General features: G+C 37.7%; 1 protein-coding gene and 1 long non-coding RNA gene across 4 annotated transcripts in view; both read left to right on the top strand.

Moving 5' to 3' along the window:
* ITFG1 (integrin alpha FG-GAP repeat containing 1) overlaps nt 1–21,240 on the top strand; it is a 367,923-nt gene that overhangs the window by 43,063 nt on the left and 303,620 nt on the right. The window lies entirely within an intron of this gene.
* On the top strand, nt 8,406–9,209 carry LOC121045248 (uncharacterized). The gene is made up of 2 exons (XR_005797655.1): nt 8,406–8,907; nt 8,978–9,209. It is a non-coding gene; the product is annotated as an uncharacterized LOC121045248 (long non-coding RNA).

Raw genomic sequence — 21,240 nt, 5'->3', positions numbered from 1 at the left:
ATGAGTGATGTGGAGGATTTTTTCATGTGTTGGTTGGCCATCTGGATGTCTTCTTTAGAGAAGTGTCTATTCATGTTTTCTGCCCATTTCTTCACTGGATTATTTGTTTTTCGGGTGAGGAGTTTGGTGAGCTCTTTATAGATTTTGGATACTAGCCCTTTGTCCGATATGTCATTTGCAAATATCTTTTCCCATTCCATTGGTTGCCTTTTAGTTTTGTTGATTGTTTCCTTTGGAGTGCAGAAGTTTTTTATCTTCATGAGGTCCCAGTAGTTCATTTTTGCTTCTAATTCCCTTGCCTTTGGGGATGTGTCAAGTAAGAAATTGCTGCGGCTGAGGTCAGAGAGGTTTTTTTCCTGCTTTCTCCTCAGTAATATTTTTTTTATTTATATATAAAATTTATTGTCAAATTGGTTTCCATACAACACCCAGTGCTCATCCCAAAAGGTGCCCTCCTCAATACCCATCACCCACCCTCTCCTCCCTCCCACCCCCCATCAACCCTCAGTTTGCTCTCAGTTCTCAACAGTCTCTTATGCTTTGGCTCTCTCCCACTCTAACCTCTTTTTTTTTTTTTTCCTTCCCCTCCCCCATGGGTTCCTGTTCAGTTTCTCAGGATCCACATAAGAGTGAAACCATATGGTATCTGTCTTTCTCTGTATGGCTTATTTCACTTAGCATCACACTCTCCAGTTCCATCCACGTTGCTACAAAAGGCCATATTTCATTTTTTCTCATTGCCACGTAGTATTCCATAGTGTATATAAACCACAATTTCTTTATCCATTCATCAGTGGATGGACATTTAGGCTCTTTCCATAATTTGGCTATTGTTGAGAGTGCTGCTATGAACATTGGGGTACAAGTGCCCCTATACATCAGTTCTCCTGTGTCCCTTGGATAAATTCCTAGCAGTGCTATTGCTGGGTCATAGGGTAGGTCTATTTTTAATTTTCTGAGGAACCTCCACACTGCTTTCCAGAGTGGCTGCACCAAATTGCATTCCCACCAACAGTGCAAGAGGGTTCCCATTTCTCCACATCCTCTCCAGCATCTATAGTCTCCTGATTTGTTCATTTTGGCCACTCTGACTGGCGTGAGGTGATACCTGAGTGTGGTTTTGATTTGTATTTCCCTGATAAGGAGCGACGCTGAACATCTTTTCATGTGCCTGTTGGCCATCCGGATGTCTTCTTTAGAGAAGTGTCTATTCATGTTTTCTGCCCATTTCTTCACTGGGTTATTTGCTTTTCGGGTGTGGAGTTTGGTGAGCTCTTTATAGATTTTGGATACTAGCCCTTTGTCCGATATGTCATTTGCAAATATCTTTTCCCATTCCGTTGGTTGCCTTTTAGTTTTGTTGGTTGTTTCCTTTGCTGTGTAGAAGCTTTTTATCTTCATAAGGTCCCAGTAATTCACTTTTGCTTTTAATTCCCTTGCCTTTGGGGATGTGTCGAGTAAGAGATTGCTACGGCTGAGGTCAGAGAGGTCTTTTCCTGCTTTCTCCTCTAAGGTTTTGATGGTTTCCTGTCTCACATTCAGGTCCTTTATCCATTTTGAGTTTATTTTTGTGAATGATGTGAGAAAGTGGTCTAGTTTCACCCTTCTGCATGTTGCTGACCAGTTCTCCCAGCACCATTTGTTAAAGAGACTGTCTTTTTTCCATTGGATGTTCTTTCCTGCTTTGTCAAAGATGAGTTGGCCATACGTTTGTGGGTCTAGTTCTGGGGTTTCTATTCTATTCCATTGGTCTATGTGTCTGTTTTTGTGCCATCTCCTCAGTAATTTTTTAAGAGTGTAAAATCCAGAGGCCAAAAAACTTGAGAACTGCTGCCCTAGTCAAATATTTTTTTTTTCTCATTCATCAATCACAATAATTACTGATTTTTCTTCTATACAAGGCATTATGCTAGATACCAGGGGTTTAAAGATGAAAAACAAGATCACTAGACTCAAATGCAACAATAGCATGAACCTCAAGGACGTTATTATAGCAAGTCAGCACTTTATTTATGCTGGATTCAGAAGTTTAAATTTGATTTTTAAATACACTGATTTACATCTTAAATGTTTTAAAATGCAGCACAATTTCAGACCCAGGTGTTTGTCAGTGCTAAAGAGCATTTGCTTGTAGTGCATTTGGTGGAGCTATACAAGATTCTTTTTATCTTTCTTTCCTTGCAAATCTTGGTGATCTCATGGTTTTAAGCATTATCCACATGCTAATGACTCCCAAATTTATATATTTCGAAGATAGATCTCCCTCTGAGCTCCAGAGTCACATATCCAACTGCGTGCCAACCATGTCTCTGTCTGATAAGACATCAGACAGTGTTTCCTAAACTGTATCCGCAATCTTTCCCTTCAGAAGTTCTCAACCCCTAATCTTCCATCTCAGTGGTAGCCCCATCTTTCTTTACTCTGTCATAATGTTGAGAGTCATCCTTACTGCCTCTTTCTGTCACACCCAACATCAGATCTGTCAGGAAATACTGCTCATTCTGCCTTAAAAATATATCCACAACCTGACCACTTCTCACCACCTGCACTGTAGTAGACCTAGTTCAATACAATATCATTTCTTATTTGAATTATTCCAGTTACTGTTCCTTTCCTTCTGCCTTTATCCCCCTACAGTCTGTTTTTAACACATGAGTTGTTGTGATTCTTTAAAAATATACATCAGGTCATGTCACTCTTCTCAAAGTTTTTCGGTGGCTTCTTCATTAGATTTAGAGATCCAGCCAAAGTCTGTAAAGTGAACATAATTTTACCCACCATCACCTCTTCACCCTTCTGTTCTCTTTGCCCTTTGATACTTTGCATTAGCCACACTAACTTCCTTGATGTTCCTTAAACACTACAAAGCAAGGTCCAATTGCAGGGCTTCAGTCAAGTAACTATTTTCTCTGCCTGGAATATTATTCTTCCAGAAAACTATATCACCTCCTTCAACTTATTTCTCCAAATCTACTTCACTTCCTTCACATCTTCATTCGGATGTCATCTTCTTTCTCATTGAGTCCTGCTGTATTCAGAATTGCAACTCAAAAGCACTCCCCTTACCTTTGCTCTCCTTTAGTGTTTCCCCAAAGCCCTTTCCTTTGCTAAAATACTGTCTACTTATTTTCTTATTGTATCTTCTCATACTACAACATAAAGTATATGAGGGTGGGGATTATTGTTTGTTCTGTTCACTAGAACAATGCCTGGCACCAAATAGAAAGGTAAGGGTATCTGTTGAATAAATAGTCACAGATTTAGCAACAGAACACAACCTGAAGACAGGTAACATATTAAAAATATGTGGTCAAACTGGCCCTAATTGGTAGGCCTCTTTCAGCTAAAGATTTAATGGCTAACAAAGGAAGCTCTTGAGGAAAATGTTATTTGTTTACAGAAGTTCAAACATAGATTTTTAAGTGGGTTCTCTTTTAAAACTCCATAAGGGTTTTCTTTTTTTTTTTTTAATTTTTTTTTCAACGTTTTTATTTATTTTTGGGACAGAGAGAGACAGAGCATGAACGGGGGAGGGGCAGAGAGAGAGGGAGACACAGAATCGGAAACAGGCTCCAGGCTCTGAGCCATCAGCCCAGAGCCTGACGCGGGGCTCGAACTCCCGGACCGCGAGATCGTGACCTGGCTGAAGTCGGACGCTTAACCGACTGCGCCACCCAGGCGCCCCTCCATAAGGGTTTTCTAAGAACTATATACAAAGCTTTGGAACTTTGGCCATGGAAATTTTATCTAAGCAGATGTAGAAAATAATGGAGACATTTTCCTAAGAACTCTGTCCATTTTTTAAAAAATACAAATTAAGCCATTTCAACTCTTAAGATATCATAAGGTTATCTTATAAGTCCCTTCTAAATGCATTCAGTTTGAACTGATTCAAATTCTGTCCTAAATAATAGTTGATCTTTATCAGCAAAGATGAAGAGACCTGTTTACTAAAAATTGCAGTTGTTTCTGATGTTATCATCTGGTCTCTGATAAGAATAGGGCACCAGGGAGACAAAATAATAGGAAATGTTTTTTTGTAAGCATCCTATAGCTTGTTTGATACTTACACAGTTTGTTCTTAAACACTTCTGAGAGAGATTTTATAGAGATATTAGTCTGTTGTAGCAATATTACACTTGTTTATTTCATAACTATTAGTACCTATTTTTAGTAGGTGGGCTTAATCAGGAATGTCTGCCCCTTACCCAAAAAAAGTCTATTAAAGTACTGAATCTGTCATAACTTTTTTTAGTTTTCATCTGAAATAGCCAGGAATTAAGAATCATGACCATTTATTGAATACTTAAATGAATGTGGCCCTATTCTAAGCAGCTTAAGTATTATTTATTTAGTAAGTATTCACTTATTTGAACCTTACAACAACCTAATGGATCAAATTCTATTAATAAACTCACTATTATGAAACCAACATAGAGAAGTTAAGTAATTTCCCCAAAGTCACACCATGGAACCCGAGGAAGACTCTCTGCCTCTAAACATTATACATTTATATAACCATGTAGAGCTGTATTCTTAGCATTGTTGTGATCCTAAAACCCCTTTGAGAATCTAGGGAAAGTTATGGAACCTCTGTGAAGAAAAATGCACATAAAAATAAAAGGTTTTGCTCATGAGCACACTGACCCTATCTGTAAACTCCCTAGAAGGACCCCAGTGAAGAAGGAAATAATACACCTCATTTTACATAGTGACATTTAAACATTACAGACATATAATGCAGAAAACAAAGTCCCATATTACCTGAACCCTTAGATATTAACATTGTTATTGCTTTGGTCTGTGTTCACCACATTGTTTTTCTAAGCATATTTTATGCACAAAAGTGACTATATGAGATTTCTTTTGTGTTGTTTTTTTTTAATGATGTAAGAACTATATTAAAATGTAAATTCTCTATTCATCACAAAATATCATTAAAATAAAATTAAGATATTTCCAACATACGTGACCAAGCATGATTGAGTTCCAAACTAAAGAATTTCTATAAATCAAGAAAAAAGACACCTTACTAGAAAAATAGGCAAAAATACTGAGAGGCATATCACAAAAGAACAAAAAGACTAGCAAACGTACATATTGGATGTCTGTAGAAATCAGAGAGGGGGACCTGAGTGGCTCAGTTGGTTGAGCATCTGACTCTTGGTTTTGGCTCAGGTCATGATATCATGGTTTGTGGGTTTGAGCCCTGCATCAGGCTCTTTGCTGACAGTGGTGCAGAGCCTGCTTGGGATTCTCTCTCTCCTTCTGTCTGCCCTTCCCCCGCACACGTGTGCCCTTTCTCTCAAATAAACTTCTAAACAATCAGAGAAATTAAAATGAAAACCGTAACATTTTACACTCATCTGATCCGCAAAAATTATTGAGATTTCCCTCGCTGCATAGTGAAAAAATTGCTATACACATTAACATGAATAAATCTCAGAATTAGTTCAGCAAAAAAAATGTCCAAGGAGAGATTTTAGGCAGATTTCAAAACTATGCAAAACCTTTATGGAGAAGGAGGAAGAAAAGATTCAGCAGAGATTTGCTGGATTTGAGTGGCAAAAGAGTGATCATTTTGTTGAGGGAGCAGAAGATATTTGAGTGTTTATTATGTGTATTTGATTGTTTATTATCTCACGAACTGTAAGATCATGACCTGAGCCTAAATCAAGAGTTGGATGCTTAGCTGCTTGAGTCACACAGATGTCCCAAGTGTTTATTATTCATTCTATCTTTGGTAGATTTTATTTGTATGACTTATTTCACAGTTTTAAAAATGATTGCCAAAAATGAGGGTCCAACTATATATACCATTTTCACAATTCTTTTTTTCACTTAATTTCTTAGAAACCTTTCTTCTATCTCAGTACTTTAGATTACTTCATCTACATCATAGCTGAATTATTTTTGTGTGAATATGTAATTTTTTTAACATGTTAAGTCTTGCCACTAAACATAGATTGGAAAGAATGCCAGTAATAAATGCTGCTTACTAAACCTTCTGGTTTGTGAAGGGATTCTCTGTGTTCATGTGGATTTTGCATATTGTCTGTAAATACCACTACCATCAATGGATTTAAGGCTTTTACTTTGTTGATTTAAAATTTAAATTTTATGTAGTCATGAAGACAGTATGATACTGACACAAGAACAGACACTCAGATCAATGGAACAGAATAGAGAACCCAGAAATGGACCCACAAACATATGGCCAACTAATCTTTGGCAAAGCAGGAAAAAATAGCTAATGAATAAAGACAGTCTCTTCAGCAAATGGTACTGGGAAAACTGGACAGCAGCATGCAGAAAAATGAACCTAGACCACTATCTTACACCATACACAAAAATAAATTCAAAATGGATGAAAGATCTCTACATAAGACAGGAAACCAAACTCCTAGAGGAGAAATCAGGCAAAAACCTGGTCAACGGACCTCGGCCGCAGCAACTTCTTACTCAACACATCTCCGGAGGCAAAGGAAACAAAAGCAAAAATGAACTATTGGGACCTCATCAAAATAAAAAGCTTCTGCACAGCGAAGGAAACAATCAGCAAAACTAAAAGGCAGCCTACGGAATGGGAGAAGATATTTGCAAGTGACATATCAGATAAAGTTTAGTATCCGAAATCTAGAAAGAACTTACCAAACTCAACACCCAAAAAGCAAATAATCCAGTGAAGAAATGGGCAAAGACATGAATAGACACTTTTCCAAAGAAGACATCCAGATGGCTAACAGACACATGAACAAATGCTTCACATCACTCATCATCAGGGAAATACAAATCAAAACTACAATGAGCTACCACCTGTCAGAATGAACTCAGGCAACAATAGATGTTGGCGAGGATGCAGAGAAAGAGGATCTCTTTTGCACTGCTGGTGGGAATGCACATTGGTACAGCCACTGTGGAAAACAGTGTGGAGGTTCCTCAAAAAATTAAAAAGAACTACCCTACAGACCCAGCAATTGCACTACTAGATATTTATCCAAGGGATACAGGTGTGCTGTTTCAAAGGGGCACATGTACCCCAATGTTTATAGCAGCACTATGAACAATAGCCAAAGTATGGAAAGAGCCCAAATGTCCATCAATGGATAAGTGGATAAAGAAGATGTGGTATATATGTATACGATGGAGTATTATTCAGCAGTCAAAAAGAATGAAATCTTGCAATTTGCAACTACGTGGAGCTAGAGGGTATTATGCTAAGTGAAATTAGTCAGAGAAAGACAAAAATCATATGACTTCACTCATATGAGGACTTCAAGATACAAAACAGATGAACATAAGGGAAGGGAAGCAAAAATAATATAAAAACAGGGAGAGGGACAAAACATAGGAGACTCTTAAATATGGAGAACAAACAGAGGGTTGCTGGAGGGGTGGGGGAGGGGAGATGGGCTAAGTGGGTCAGGGGCATTAAGGAATCTACTCCTGAAATCATAATTGCATCATATGCTAACTAACTTGGGTGTAAATTAAACAGTAAATAATTTTTTTAAATGCTTGATAAGTAAAACAAAAAAGTATTAAATTTTAATAAAGTAAAAAAATATAAATTTTGTTGGTTTAAAGTTTACTTTTAAAAATTTTTTTTAATGTATATTTTTGAGAGAGAGAGAGGGAGAGGGAGGATGAGTGGGGGAGGGGCAGAGAGAGAGGGAGACACAGAATCCAAAGCAGGCTCCAGGCTCTGAACTGTCAGCAAAGAGCCCAACGCGGGACTCCAACTCATGAACCGCGAGATCATGACCTGAGCTGAAGTCGGATTCTTAACCAACTGAGCCACCCAGGCGCCCCTAAAGTTTATTTAAACTTCAAGTAAACACATGCTATAATGCCAGTGTACTGTTGTATGTAGCACTAAATCTTCTTTTGGCTTACTTAATAGAGCATTCTACATTTAGCACTGACTTCTTGTTTTCTTTTCCCAAATTTTTATTCTGGAAGTTTTCAAGCACGTACAACATATTTAGAAGACTATTAGAGTTAGAATACCCTTAGCCTAGATTGAACAATATTGAACATTTTGCTATATTTTAACATATATACGCTCATTCGTATATACGTAAATAAAGTTTTCCTGAACTAATTGAAAGTGAGTTGATGTTCTCATATACAACCATGATACTGTTATTACATCTAAGAAAATTAGTAGTTATTCCATGATGTCATTTAATAATCCATCTATATTCACATTTTACAGTTGTTTCAAAAACACCTTCATGGGGTGCCTGGGTGCCTCAGTCGGTTAAGCGTCTGACTTCAGCTCAGGTCACAATCTCGCGGTCTGTGAGTTCAAGCCCCGCCGTCGGACTCTGGGCTGATGGCTCAGAGCCTGGAGCCTGCTTCCGATTCTGTGTCCCCCTCTCTCTCTGCCCCTCCCCCGTTCATGCTGTGTCTCTCTCTGTCTCAAAAATAAATAAACTTAAAAACAAAAACAATAACACCTTCATAACTACCTTTCTTTCTTTCCTATTTAGGATCCAATCAAAACTCACATATGTAGTTATTTTACTTTCTCTTAATCTAGCTACCACCTTGCCCCTCCCCTTTTTTAACGATACTAACTTTCTAAATAGTCCAAACCACTTGTATTACAGTATGCCCCACATTCTGTATTTATCTGGTTGCTTCCACATGGTGTTTAACTTTTGTACACCAACTTCTTATTGTAAAAAAATGGAAGGTACTCCAGTAAGCTCAGTGTGCTTTGACAAAGATGAACTTTTTTTGTAATTATGAAGAGAAAAGTAAAAATGCTATCAATACCACAAATGTTATCTTTTAAAAAAAAAGAAAGCAAGAAAGAAAAAGAAGGATCAAATGTAATGAGTGCTTATTATATTAGTTGTATTTCCATAGAGGGAGCAGTGTATTGGCCATAACCACTTTGTAGAGTCTCTTCTCAAGTTCAATATATATATCAAACATTTTTAAGTTATCTTTTTCCTTACTATATTAGTATAATATATTATTTATTATATGGAAATAGCAACATGGAATTTCTTCTTTGATTCAAATGGTTCTTGGTATTTGTTGCATGAAGTATGATTTTTTTCCTGTGCATTAAAAACACAATTATATTTCAGTATGTGAGATATGTTGTACATCTGTTCTTTGATCCTGTGCAAAGGTGTTTGATACTCATGTTTTATGGTTCTAGAAATAAAAACATAATCTCCTTATATCCATGATCAATTGAGTCATTTAAATCATTTTCCGATAAATTTAGCCTATAAAAGCTGTTAACATTAGACAAGATAATTGAAGTCATTTCTCCATTTGATACTATATTTCAGACATTTATAATCATAGGTTAAGTGAACGTTATTAAACAACCATGCACAATGGCTATGAGCGGCGAGAGCCAGGGTTCTGTAGGGAACGGTGTCTTGGCAACTGATGAGGTTGATCTTTGGGTTTTTCCCCTCACAGCCTTGGTTTTGGTCAAGTCTTTGTTGGTCTTTGAGACTGTCTCCCATTTGTAAAACTAGGGATTGTATCACCTAGCTTGAGGCAGTGGCTTTAGAGTGTTTCTGACTGAGAACGATAGTAAGAAAACATTTTACATCATAACCTGTATACACATAGTTGTACCATGTATATTTATAGGTATATACCTATACATGTAATAAACATTTTTACATAACAGATTTCACCCATATCGTGTGTGGTACACTTTATTTTAAAATGTTAATGAAATTGATTTCATGACCCAATAAAAGGTAATGGCCCTTGGTTGAAAACACTAAAGATTCAATTAGTTTCAGATTCTACTACCAAAATGATTCTACCATTTTGGTCATTCAGTTAGCAAACATATCTTGAACAGTTATCACATACCTGTGTAAACAGAACTGGCAGTCCCTAGCTTTTTGTTGTTTCCTGTAGCCCCTTGGGGAAGAGAGAAAATACACAAGAAAAGGGGTCATTGTGAACTATCAACTAAACCACAAAGAAACACCTGGGCATGGTGTTTCATGTGGGTATGTGAAAGAATATCAGGGGGGATCAGCTTTATAATGGGCATAGGAGGCTGCAGAATGAGGGTGTGGCTCAAACTGGAGAGAAAGGACAAAGGAAACCAGAGCAAGAGTGAGGGAAGGCTTCAGTGAGGCTCTTGAAACTTGTCTTGACTAGTTTTGAAATTTGAAAACTGTGCTTTCAATCGTGTCTCCTGAGGTCACTGATTTTTTGTAAATGATCCTCTTGTAATTAAGCACATAAATAATTACTTCACAAAACACTTTCCCAAATGATTTTAATCTTTAACTGCCTGTTCTATTTAATAACCATCCCCGTGGGTCAACACCCCCACCTCATTTCAGGCACCAGTCCCCAAGTCATACCTACTGCTTATCTCCCAGAATTCCTACCACAATCCCCTGTCCTTTTGATTCTGATTTAATCTCTAGGCACTATCTGACACAACTTTTCTATCTTTATAATATTTGCTTTCTTAAATGGGCTTGCTTTCCTTTTAGAACCCACTATGGGCTCCTCTTTGTCTCTCTGACTCATGGATGTTGGATAAGGCTCAGGATTTTGTCCTCAGCCCTCTTCCCTTTTTACACTAAACACTCTTCTTGGGCACTTTATTGATTGTTTGTTCACTTCCTTGGCTTAAATCAGTTACATTAGTTATGCCCCCAACTCCCAAATTTATGTCTCCTTTCCTGATCTCTCTTACAGATTTTACCATTCCTGTAATTCACAGGCATTTCAAACTCCACATGCCCCAAATAGAACATGTTATGTTACCTTCCAAACCTCCTCATTCTGCTTTGCTTTCTATCTTGTCTCCCTGGTGGTCAAGCTATTTACAAGAATCATTTTTATTCCCTCTCTTTCTCACTCTTACTTCCAGTTACCAAATCCTCATGACTTTGCCTCCTAACAGCCTTTTGAAGCCACTATTTCACCTACCCAGGTTTACACCATATTATATTATATCTTACTTACTGTACCTTAACAGCCTTCTAACTTGGTCTCATAGTCACCAGTGTCCTTCTCTCAAGTCCTGTGTTCAGATAAAATCCTAAAGTAGAGATTTGATCTTATCACACCCTTATTAAAATCTCTTAGTGACACCTCATAACCATCAGGAAGAATTTTGTGCTCCTGATCACAGCACCCAAGGCCCTCCCTAGTCTAGTCCCTGCTGTGTGTTACCGCCATCTGAGCTCTCTCTAAACCCCCTCTTTGTGTTCCTGTCACATGGAACTTACCTGCTATTTCTTCTGCCCAAGACACTCTGAACTCCCATGCCTCTGTTCAACTGGCTGACTTTTACATATCCTTCAGCTCTCAACTGAGTGCTCTCTTTTTTGGGGGGAAGCTGTCTCTGACCCCCAGTGTAACAGCTAATACTCTGTCATAATTGCTTGTTTACTTGTCCTTTTCCTGTAGGAGATTGTCAGCTCTTAAGAAGAGTTGTCTGTCTGCTCTGTTTATCATTTTAGCCCCAGCTCCTGACACAGGGCTTGTGCCTAGCAATTGCCTATTTCAATGACGAAGGAAAGAATGAAAGTGAGAAAAAGCCATAAAGGCAGACAGTGTACCATTGTGTTTAAGAATACAGGCTTTGGAGTCCAGTAGGTCTGGGTTTTAATCCTGCCTTTACCACTGACCACCTGAACAAATTATTTCACATAAGCTTCAAACCCCCCAAATGAGGATGTTAACATTTCCTACATTGTAGGGTAAGGGATAAAATTAGAGAACACACGAAGAGTATCTACCATAGTGCCTGTAGCATAACAAATACAGGATAAGGTAGACTTCAACCTGCATTACAAAACTGTAATCATCAAGATGGTATGGTACTGGCACAAGAACAGACACTCAGATAAGTGGAACAGGATAGAGAACCCAGAAATGGACCCTTAAATGTATGGCCAACTGATCTTTGGCAAAGCAGGAAAGAATATCCAATAGAATAAAGACTGTCTCTTCAGCAAATGGTGCTGGGAAAACTGGACAGCGATATGCAGAAGAATGAACCTGGACCACTTTCTTACACCATACACAAAAATAAATTCAAAATGGATGAAAGACCTAAATGTAAGACAGGAAGCCATCAAAATCCCCAAGGAGAAAGCAGGCAAAAACCTCTTTGATCTTAGCCACAGCAACTTCTTACTCAACACATCTGCGGAGGCAAGGGGAACAAAAGCAAAAATGAACTATTGGGACCTCATCAAAATAAAAAGCTTCTGCACAGCGAAGGAAACAATCAACAAAACTAAAAGGCAACCAACAGAATGGGAGAAGATATTTGCAAATGATACATCAGATAAAGGGTTAGTATCCAAAATCTATAAAGAACTTATCAAACTCAACACCCAAAAAGCAAATAATCCAGTGAAGAAATGGGCAAAATACATGAATAGACACTTCTCCAAAGAAGACATCCAGATGGCCAACTGACACATGAAAAAATGCTCTACATCACTCATCATCAGGGAAACACAAGTCAAAACCACACTGAGCTACCACCTCACACCTGTCAGAATGGCTAACGTTAACAACTCAGGCAACAACAGATGTTGGCGAGGATGCGGAGAAAGAGGATCTCTTTTGCATTGTTGGTGGGAAAACAGTATGGAGGTTTCTCAAAAAACTAAAAATAGAACTACCCTACAACCCAGCAATTGCACTACTAGGTATTTATCCACAGGATACAGGTGTGCTATTTTGAAGGGACATATGCACCCCAATGTTATAGCAGCACTATCAACAATAGCCAAAGTATGGAAGTATGGAAAGAGCCCAAATGTCCATCGATGGATGAATGGATAAAGAAGATGTGGTGTGTGTGTGTGTGTGTGTGTGTGTGTGTGTGTGTGTGTGTGTGTGTGTGTGTATGATGGAGTATTACTCAGTAATCAAAAAGAATGAAATCTTGCCATTTGCAACTATGTGGATGGAACTGGAGGATATTATTGTAAGTGAAATTCGTCAGTCAAAGACAGATATCATGGCTTCACTCATATGAGGACTTTAAGAGACAAAACAGATGAACATAAGGGAAGGGAAACAAAAATAATATAAAAACAGGGAGGGGGACAAAACATCAGAGACTCTTAAATATGGAGAACAGAGGGTTACTGGAGGGGTTGTGGGAGGGGGGATAGGCTAAACGGGTAAGGGGCATTAAGGAATCTACTCCTGAAATCATTGTTGCACTATATGCTAACTAATTTGGATGTAAATTTTAAAAAAATAAAATACAGTGTTTTTCTTACAGAAGAAAAGTGAATTGTAGCTCTCTGTTAAAATCCACCTACCAGTATTATTGCATTTAATTTTTATTTCATGTTCACTGGACTTATTATCTATAATTTGGTTATACAGATTAATTTACTTGCAGTTTGGTAACATGTCTTATATTCTTTGCAATGTCAGAGTAGCCCTAGCCCTCAAAATTTGATCTGTGCATAGGAAAACTCTTATCTGAGCTATGAAAATTATAGGGAGAATAGGTCTCTTTCCTTCCTGATATGGAAAGTTCCATTGTAAATTTTATTTAGTCTGATGCATACATATAGTTTGAAAAATTGGGCTTCTCTTTCTGATTAATGTTCACCAAAACATTGTCTGGTAAACAAGCTCTCCATAAGTATGGAAAGAGCACCATTGAAATCATATTAGCTCTTAAATGTCACTGAGGCTCCATTTGGTGCACTGAGAAGGAATAAGTGACACTTTGGCATTATGGCTATCATTCTGCCAGCAGATTAAATTCTTTACCTGTCAGAAAGGATCTGATTTATTTGGGGGCATTATTGCCTTAGTAACCTTATTTAGTGTCTAGTTTATTTTCAGGGAGAGGAATAGAAACGGCAACCTGAATCAAGGTATATTTTGTTCTTAGAAACAGATTGCCTTGGTTATGTTCAACCTTTTATAAATTACCATCATTATAGAACGTAACGGAAGTGAGCCAAACAGCTTACCGAAGAGCTAAAAAATTTAGGAAGCTTGAGTTAGTGATTTTCTTCTTGAAGAGAAGGAATTAAAATGAAGAATAGTGACCCATGTTTTAGCTTTCGTGAGTATTTCCAAAATTGAGCAGTACAGTTTGCAGTCAATTTTTCAGGAAGTATTTGCATATTTCTTATATTAATTAAGACCTTTTTTTCTTTTCCCTCATCATGCTTCCTGCCATTTTTTGTTCCTCAGCACCTCTAACTAAACATTGGAAATGACGAAAGAGGAAATAAAGCTTTTTCACGTTTTCTCTATTTTTAGTAGGTATAGGTGGTGGGGTGGTGGTTTAAAGTTTGAACTTCAGGCTAGCCTGCTGTGTGTGCCTGGTCAACTGTGGGACATAGTGTCTCTCCTGTCAAGAATGTGAGACCTCACTGAAGTGTTACGGTTAAAGTCATGCTTACAAAGTGCTTGTAAACTGAAAAGAAATTGCTGTCAAGGCCCCAATCATGCAAACCTCCCAAGTCAGTGATACTGTGTCATTGTTTTTTCTCAGAGACCTGGAGTAGCTCCTCTTTGTCCTCTAAGTTAGACGCTGGTTCCCTAGGGTGCGTGCTGTGTAGCCCCTGCTGCTGTCCTGTACTGAGCATGCACTAGTTTTCCTCATTGCCATGCCTTTGCTTATGCTCTTTCTCCTACCTCACAGTTTCTCAACCATAGTGTTATTGACATATGGAGCTGGATAATCCTCTGTTGTGAGGAGCCGTCATGTGCACTGTAGGAGGTTTAGCAGTATTCCTGGTCTCTACCTCTAAATACCAGTAGTAATAAAAAAAATATATATATATATATATATATATATCTCCAGACTTCACCATACGTCCCCTGGGAAGCAAATGACATGCACAAATTATGTCTGCCCTAAATTTCTGCACATTTATTACTTTGAGGCTTCTGCCACCTAGCTATACCAACCATCTTCCATTTTTCATGGCTAACACCTACCAGTTTGCTAGTTTACTGGAGGTATAATGCCTCCCAGACAGTTACCTAAGTGCTGCCATAATTTCAGATGATTTCATGGTCCACAGAGATGACCCCAACCCAGCATCATAACCTTCCCACCTCAGCTACTTCAGTTAACTCCCTGTACCTTGCAGGTACCAGAAAATATACTGTCCCAAGGGTCACTAATCATATGTCCCACTCTCCCACTACCACCTCCTGCCCTTCTAGGCTGCCTGCCTAAGTGCCCTCCCTTCAACATTTCTTGTACCTTACTGAGATCTCTGCTGCTTTATATCCACCCATCCCCCTGTCACTTCCACCTCCCTCCCTATCCATGATACATCGTTACAGTCCCTTGCAAATACCCTTAATTTATATCATTCTCTAATATTCCAACACTCTAATCCTGGCCAAACCCAGTTATTTCTCCAAGAAAAACATTAAATCATTGAGTTGGGGGGTGTGTTCTTGATCTCAGACATTCTAAAGTCAAGCCCTCATTTTATTCTCTCATATTTCCTGAACTTTTTCTTCACTCTGTCACAGTTTAAAATTGGTCTCTTGTCATCCTGATACATGGCAGGTGATCTGTCCTGTTCCTCTCCCCTTCCTCCTCCCTGCCTCCAACTACCTTGGGAGAAGAAAGCCGTGCACACATTTCAACAACCGCCAACAGCTGTACCTGTTCCATTTTGGCAATGTATTTGCTCTGAATGGCTTTGATGACAAATATAGACCTCCCCCCCACAGACACCCATATTCTTAAGAAAATAAAAAGAGACTGTTGAACGTTTTCTACTATCAAGCAGGCTAAACAAAATATTCTTTGGATAACTGAGTAGATGTAAATTGGGTCATCAGATATCTAAAACATTAGGCAGTCTTTTACCAGGAGACGGATATGACATTTAGTAGCAGATTATGTTCCATGGTTTGATGTTTCTTCACACCTGCTTTCTGAATATAGATGTGTTCTTAATCTGATATCCAGGATCGCATACTGCTGACGATAGACACAATGCAATAATATTGTATTTTCTACATAAATGGAAGGAAGTTTATGAAACTCAGGTTTTTTGGACAACATTATGAAATTGGGTATTATATTATTAATAGAACCTTAGAAATTTAATTTTAAAGCAGTGTTTGGTACCCTTAGATACTCAGCTCTTACTGACTATACAATAATAAAAATAAAATTACATGTTTTGCTCTATTATACAGTGCTTGCGAAGTAGTCAGGTACCCTAAACAGTGATTCTTAATTATCTGAAGATGTCTTTCAATCTTTGTCTGTAATTGACAGAATTGTGCTGCCATTTTAACTTTTCCTAGTGACCTTTTCATTGGTTTAGATTGTAACATAGACTTTTTTTTTTTTTTTAAGATTATTTCTCTGTTTTGGGAGAGAGAAGGAGAGAGAGAATCCCAAGTGGGCTCTGCATGCAGCTCAGAGCCCCACGTGGGTCTCGAACTTGCAAACCATGAGACCATGACCTGAGCTGAAACCAAGAGTCAGACACTCAATTGACTGAGCCACCCACACACCCCTATAGTATAGACTTTTAAAACAAGTTTGTTCAGGGTGCCTGGGTGGCTTAGTCAGTCGAGCGACCTACTTAGGCTCAGGTCATGATCTCACGGTTTGTGAGTTCAAGTCCCCCATCGGGCTCTGTGCTGACCGCTCAGAGCCTAGAGCCTGTTTCTGATTCTGTGTCTCCCTCTCTCTCTTCCCCTCCCCCACTCATGCTCTCTCTCTGTCTCAGAAATAAAACATTTAAAAAATTTAAAGAAATAAATAAAATAAAACAAGTTTCTTTACTTGGGCACTTCACTGGTGTCTTTTACACTTCATGGCATCTCCAAGCCTCACATATTATGCCAAAAAACTTAAATGATTGTGGTAGTTCATCATGTTTTAATACCCTGTGTAGTAATGTACATTAAGTACCTAAAATTTTTTGAACTGTCATCTACTTATATTCAACATGAACTAAGTCAGTTTCTATCCATTATAGTTGGTGTACTATGAACTTAAAGGCTATTAATTAACATTGGGGTGCCTGAGTGGCTCAGTCAGTTAAGCGTCCGTCTTCGACTCAGGTCATGATCTCATGGTTCTTGAGTTTGAGCCCTGCATCTGTCTCTGGGCTGGCAGCTCGGAGCCTGGAGTCGGCTTCGGATTCTGTGTCTCCCTCTGTCTGCCCCTTCTCTTCTTGCAGTCTGTCTCTCACATTGTCTCTAAAATAAATAAACATTAAAAAAAAACATTTTTAAAAAAAGGCTATTAACGTTAAATGTCATGGGCCTTGAAACTGTTACATTGGTACAGTTAAGAAGATTTTAAAATTAACATTTAAATTAAGTCACTTAAAAATGTTTTGACCAAGAAGTATACATTTATCTTCATAGAAATTATCTATACTCATAATGGATTCTGCATATTGTATATTAACAAGTAAAACAGAAATGCCCAAAAGGAAATATTTAGTTGCACCATGGTTGCGTTTTCCCCAAAATGAAGACAGCCAGTTTTCCGTTGATGTTTTGTGGAAAGCTACCCGCAATTATGGAGTAAGAAGAAACTGTAATTTTTATTGACTGAAGAATCCATTGCACTCTTTTAGCACAAAGATCTTGGTATCATTCATGCCAGTTGGGTGCTTTGAAAATACTTGAGAATGCTTTTAGTATCCATGTTTAGAAATACAAAGTAATTAAAATGTATGGTGAAGTAAAGTATATATAGCATTACTTTTTACAAATTAAGAGGCCATCCTTTTTTTCTTTTTTAATATGACTTTTGAAAGAACTTAAATTGCAGTGCTTCTGGCAAATAATAGGACCTAGCCCTTCCACTCTAGGAAAACACATAGTGCCTGGGACACAGCATCTGGCCAGCATTCTCAAAGACAGTGTTTTTTGGTTTTCTCCTTCCACCCCACCCCCCATGGCCTAAGGCACAAAAAATTTTTGTTTCTGAAATAAACTCTAGAATCAGTCTTTGCAGGTGAGTCATAACAGATTTAAAACAAAGCAGTCGGGAGAGCAGAGCATGCTGAGATAGTACTGTTGACTCTGGATAGTTTTGCAAGCTATCAGCTGATGTAAAAGTATTTATTAATTCCAAACAATTTTTAAATGGGGATCTGTTGAAAGGATCAATAGATGCAGAAAAGCTTTTGACAAAATACAGCATCCTTTCTTGATAAAGCCCTCAAACAGTAGGGATAGAAGGGATATACCTCAACATTATAAAAGCCACATATATGAAAAGCCCATGGCTAATATCATCTTCAGTGGGGAAAAACTGAAAGCTTTCCCCTGAAGGTCAGGAACACAACAGGGATGTCCACCCTTACCACTGTCGTTCAACATAGTACTGGAGGTCCTAACTTCAGCAGTCACACAACAAAAAGAAATAAATGGCATACAAATTGCAAAGAAGTCCAACTTCTACTCTTCACAGATGTCATGATATTCAACCTGGAAAACCCGAAACCACCAAAAAACTGCTAGAACTGGTACGTGAATTCAGCAAAGTTGCAGGATATAAAATCAACATCAGTTGCATCAGTTGCATTTCTATACACCAATAATTTCTGTATACCAATAATGAAGCAGAGAAACAGAAATCAAGGAATTGATCCCATATACAATTGCACCAGAAACCATAAGATACCTAGGAATAAATCTAACCAAAGATGCAAAAGATCTGTATGCTGAAAACTATAGAAAGCTTATGAAAGAAATTGAAGAAGCCACAAAAAAATGTAGAAACATTCCATGCTCATGGATTGGAAGAACAAATATTGTTAAAATGTAAATACTACCCAAAGCAATCTACATATTCAGTGCAATCCCTATCAAAATCACACCAGCATTCTTCACAGAGATAGAACAAACAATCCTAAAATGTGCATGGAACCAGAAAAGACTCTGAAAAGCCAGATTAATGTTGAAAAAGAAAACCCAAGCGGGAGGGATCACAATTCTGGACTTTAAGCTGTATTACAAAGCTGTAATCATCAAGACAGTATGGTACTGGCATAAAAACAGATATATAGATCAATGGAACAGAATAGAGAACTCAGAAATGGACCCACAAATGTATGGCCATTTAATCTTTGACAAACTAGGAAAGAGTATCCACTGGAAAAAAGACAGTCTCTTCAACAAATGGTGTTGGGAGAACTGGACAGTGAGAAGAATGTACCTGGACCACTTTCTAACACCATACACAAAAATAAACTCAAAATGGATGAAAGACCTAAATGTCAGGCAGGAAACCTTCAAAATCCTAGAGGAGAAAGAAGGCAACAACCTTTTTGACCTCAGCCACAGCAACTTCTTAGTAGACACTTCCCAGATGACAAGGGAAACAAAAGCAAAAATGAACTATTGGGACCTCATCAAGATAAAAAGCTTCTACACAGCATAGATCAACAAAACTTGAAGGCAAGTGATGGAATGGGAGAAGATATTTGCAAACGACATATCAGATAAAGGGTTAGTATCCAAAATCTATAAAGAACTTATCAAACTCAACACCCAAAAAACAAATAATCCAGTGAAGAAATGGGCAAAAGTCATGAACAGACACTTCTCCAAAGAAGACACCCAGATGGCCAACCAACACATGAAAAAATGCTCCACATCACTCATCATCAGGGAAATACAAATCAAAACCACAATGAACTACCACTTCACACCTGTCAGAATGGCTAAAATGAACAACCCAGGAACCAACAGATATTGGTGAAGATGCGGAGAAAGAGGATCTCTTTTGCACTGTTGGTGGGAATGCAAACTGGTACAACCACTCTGGAAAAGAGTATGATGGTTCCTCAAAAACTTAAAAATAGAACTACTCTATGACCCAGCAGTTGCACTACTAAATATTTATCCAAAGCATACAAAACTCCTGATTCAAAGGGACACATGCACCCAATGTTTATAGCAGTGCTATGAACAATAGCCAAATTATTGAAAGAGCCCAAACATCCATTGACTGATGAATGGATAAAGAAGATTTGGTGAGTACACACATGTATACACACACACACACGCACACACGCACACACGCACACATGCACACACGCTCACTTGCACACAAACAATGGAATACTACTTGGCATTCAAATAGAATGAAATTGTGCTATTTGCAGCAACATGGATGGAACTAAAATATGATGGAACTAAAAATAATCAGACATAGAAAGACAACATGATTTCACTCATCTGTGGAATTTAAGAAACACAACACATGAACATAAGGGAAGGGAAAGACAAATAAGAGAAAACCAGAGAGAGAGGCAAACCATGAGTGACTCTTAAATATAGAGAACAAACTAGGGGTTGCTAGAGGGGAGGTTTGTTGGGGGTAGGGGTGCTAAATGGGTGATGGGCATTAAGGAGAGCACTTGTTGGGATGAGTACTGGGAGTTATATTTAAGGGATGAGTCACTGGGTTCTACTCCTGAAATCAATACTATACTGTATGTTAACTAAATTAAATTGAAAGAAATAAATTTAAAATCAAAAAATAAAAATAAATAAAATGATGACCTGAATGCCAAACTCATGCATACTGTTTTTTCCTTAAAAACAGCATGGAATATATCTGCAAGACAGCACATTTATATCTTACTTTTAAATATATCTGTCCTCTTAAGCCAAAGTTAATTTTTGTGTGATCATTATAAATATATTGCAGATGAAAGAAATGAATGGGTTCTCTTACAAAAACATTTAGTGTATGAATTGCTAAACATAAAATAATGAGGTTTTAAAGCCTGCTCCTAGTGAGTAAATTCCTCCCTATTGCTCACAGAAGCATTACTAGTATTTGTACTAGAATAAATGGTAATTCCAGCTTGCATACCAAAGTATATAAAATGTTTAATCGGCCAAAGGATGAATCCTATTCCTTTTGGTAATTGAGAACTCCACCTACCTAAAGGGATTTAAATTAAAACCTATATATTTTAAATGACACTGAACTATTAATGTGTTATTGTTGCCCATGGTTTTGTTAATCCCCAAAACATAAAACGGCCAAAATATTTGATGAAGTTTGTTGTAATTCCACGGTCTTGTATTTAATAACTAGCTTTATATTTATTGTGACATGAAGTTACTCTTTTTTTCCAAAAATTTTAAATCTTTATATTTTATTTATACACATAAGATAAAATTTACCACCTAGTTTTTAGTTTTTAGTTATTATATACAAGCAATTTTATTTTATTTTATTTTATTTTATTTTATTTTATTTTATTTTAT

This window comes from Herpailurus yagouaroundi, unplaced genomic scaffold (genome assembly GCF_014898765.1).
Source record: "Herpailurus yagouaroundi ecotype Mexico unplaced genomic scaffold, PumYag 190, whole genome shotgun sequence".
NCBI lineage: Eukaryota > Metazoa > Chordata > Mammalia > Carnivora > Felidae > Herpailurus > Herpailurus yagouaroundi.
The sequence above is the reverse complement of the archived record's forward strand: the minus strand, read 5'-3'. Positions and strand labels throughout refer to the sequence as shown.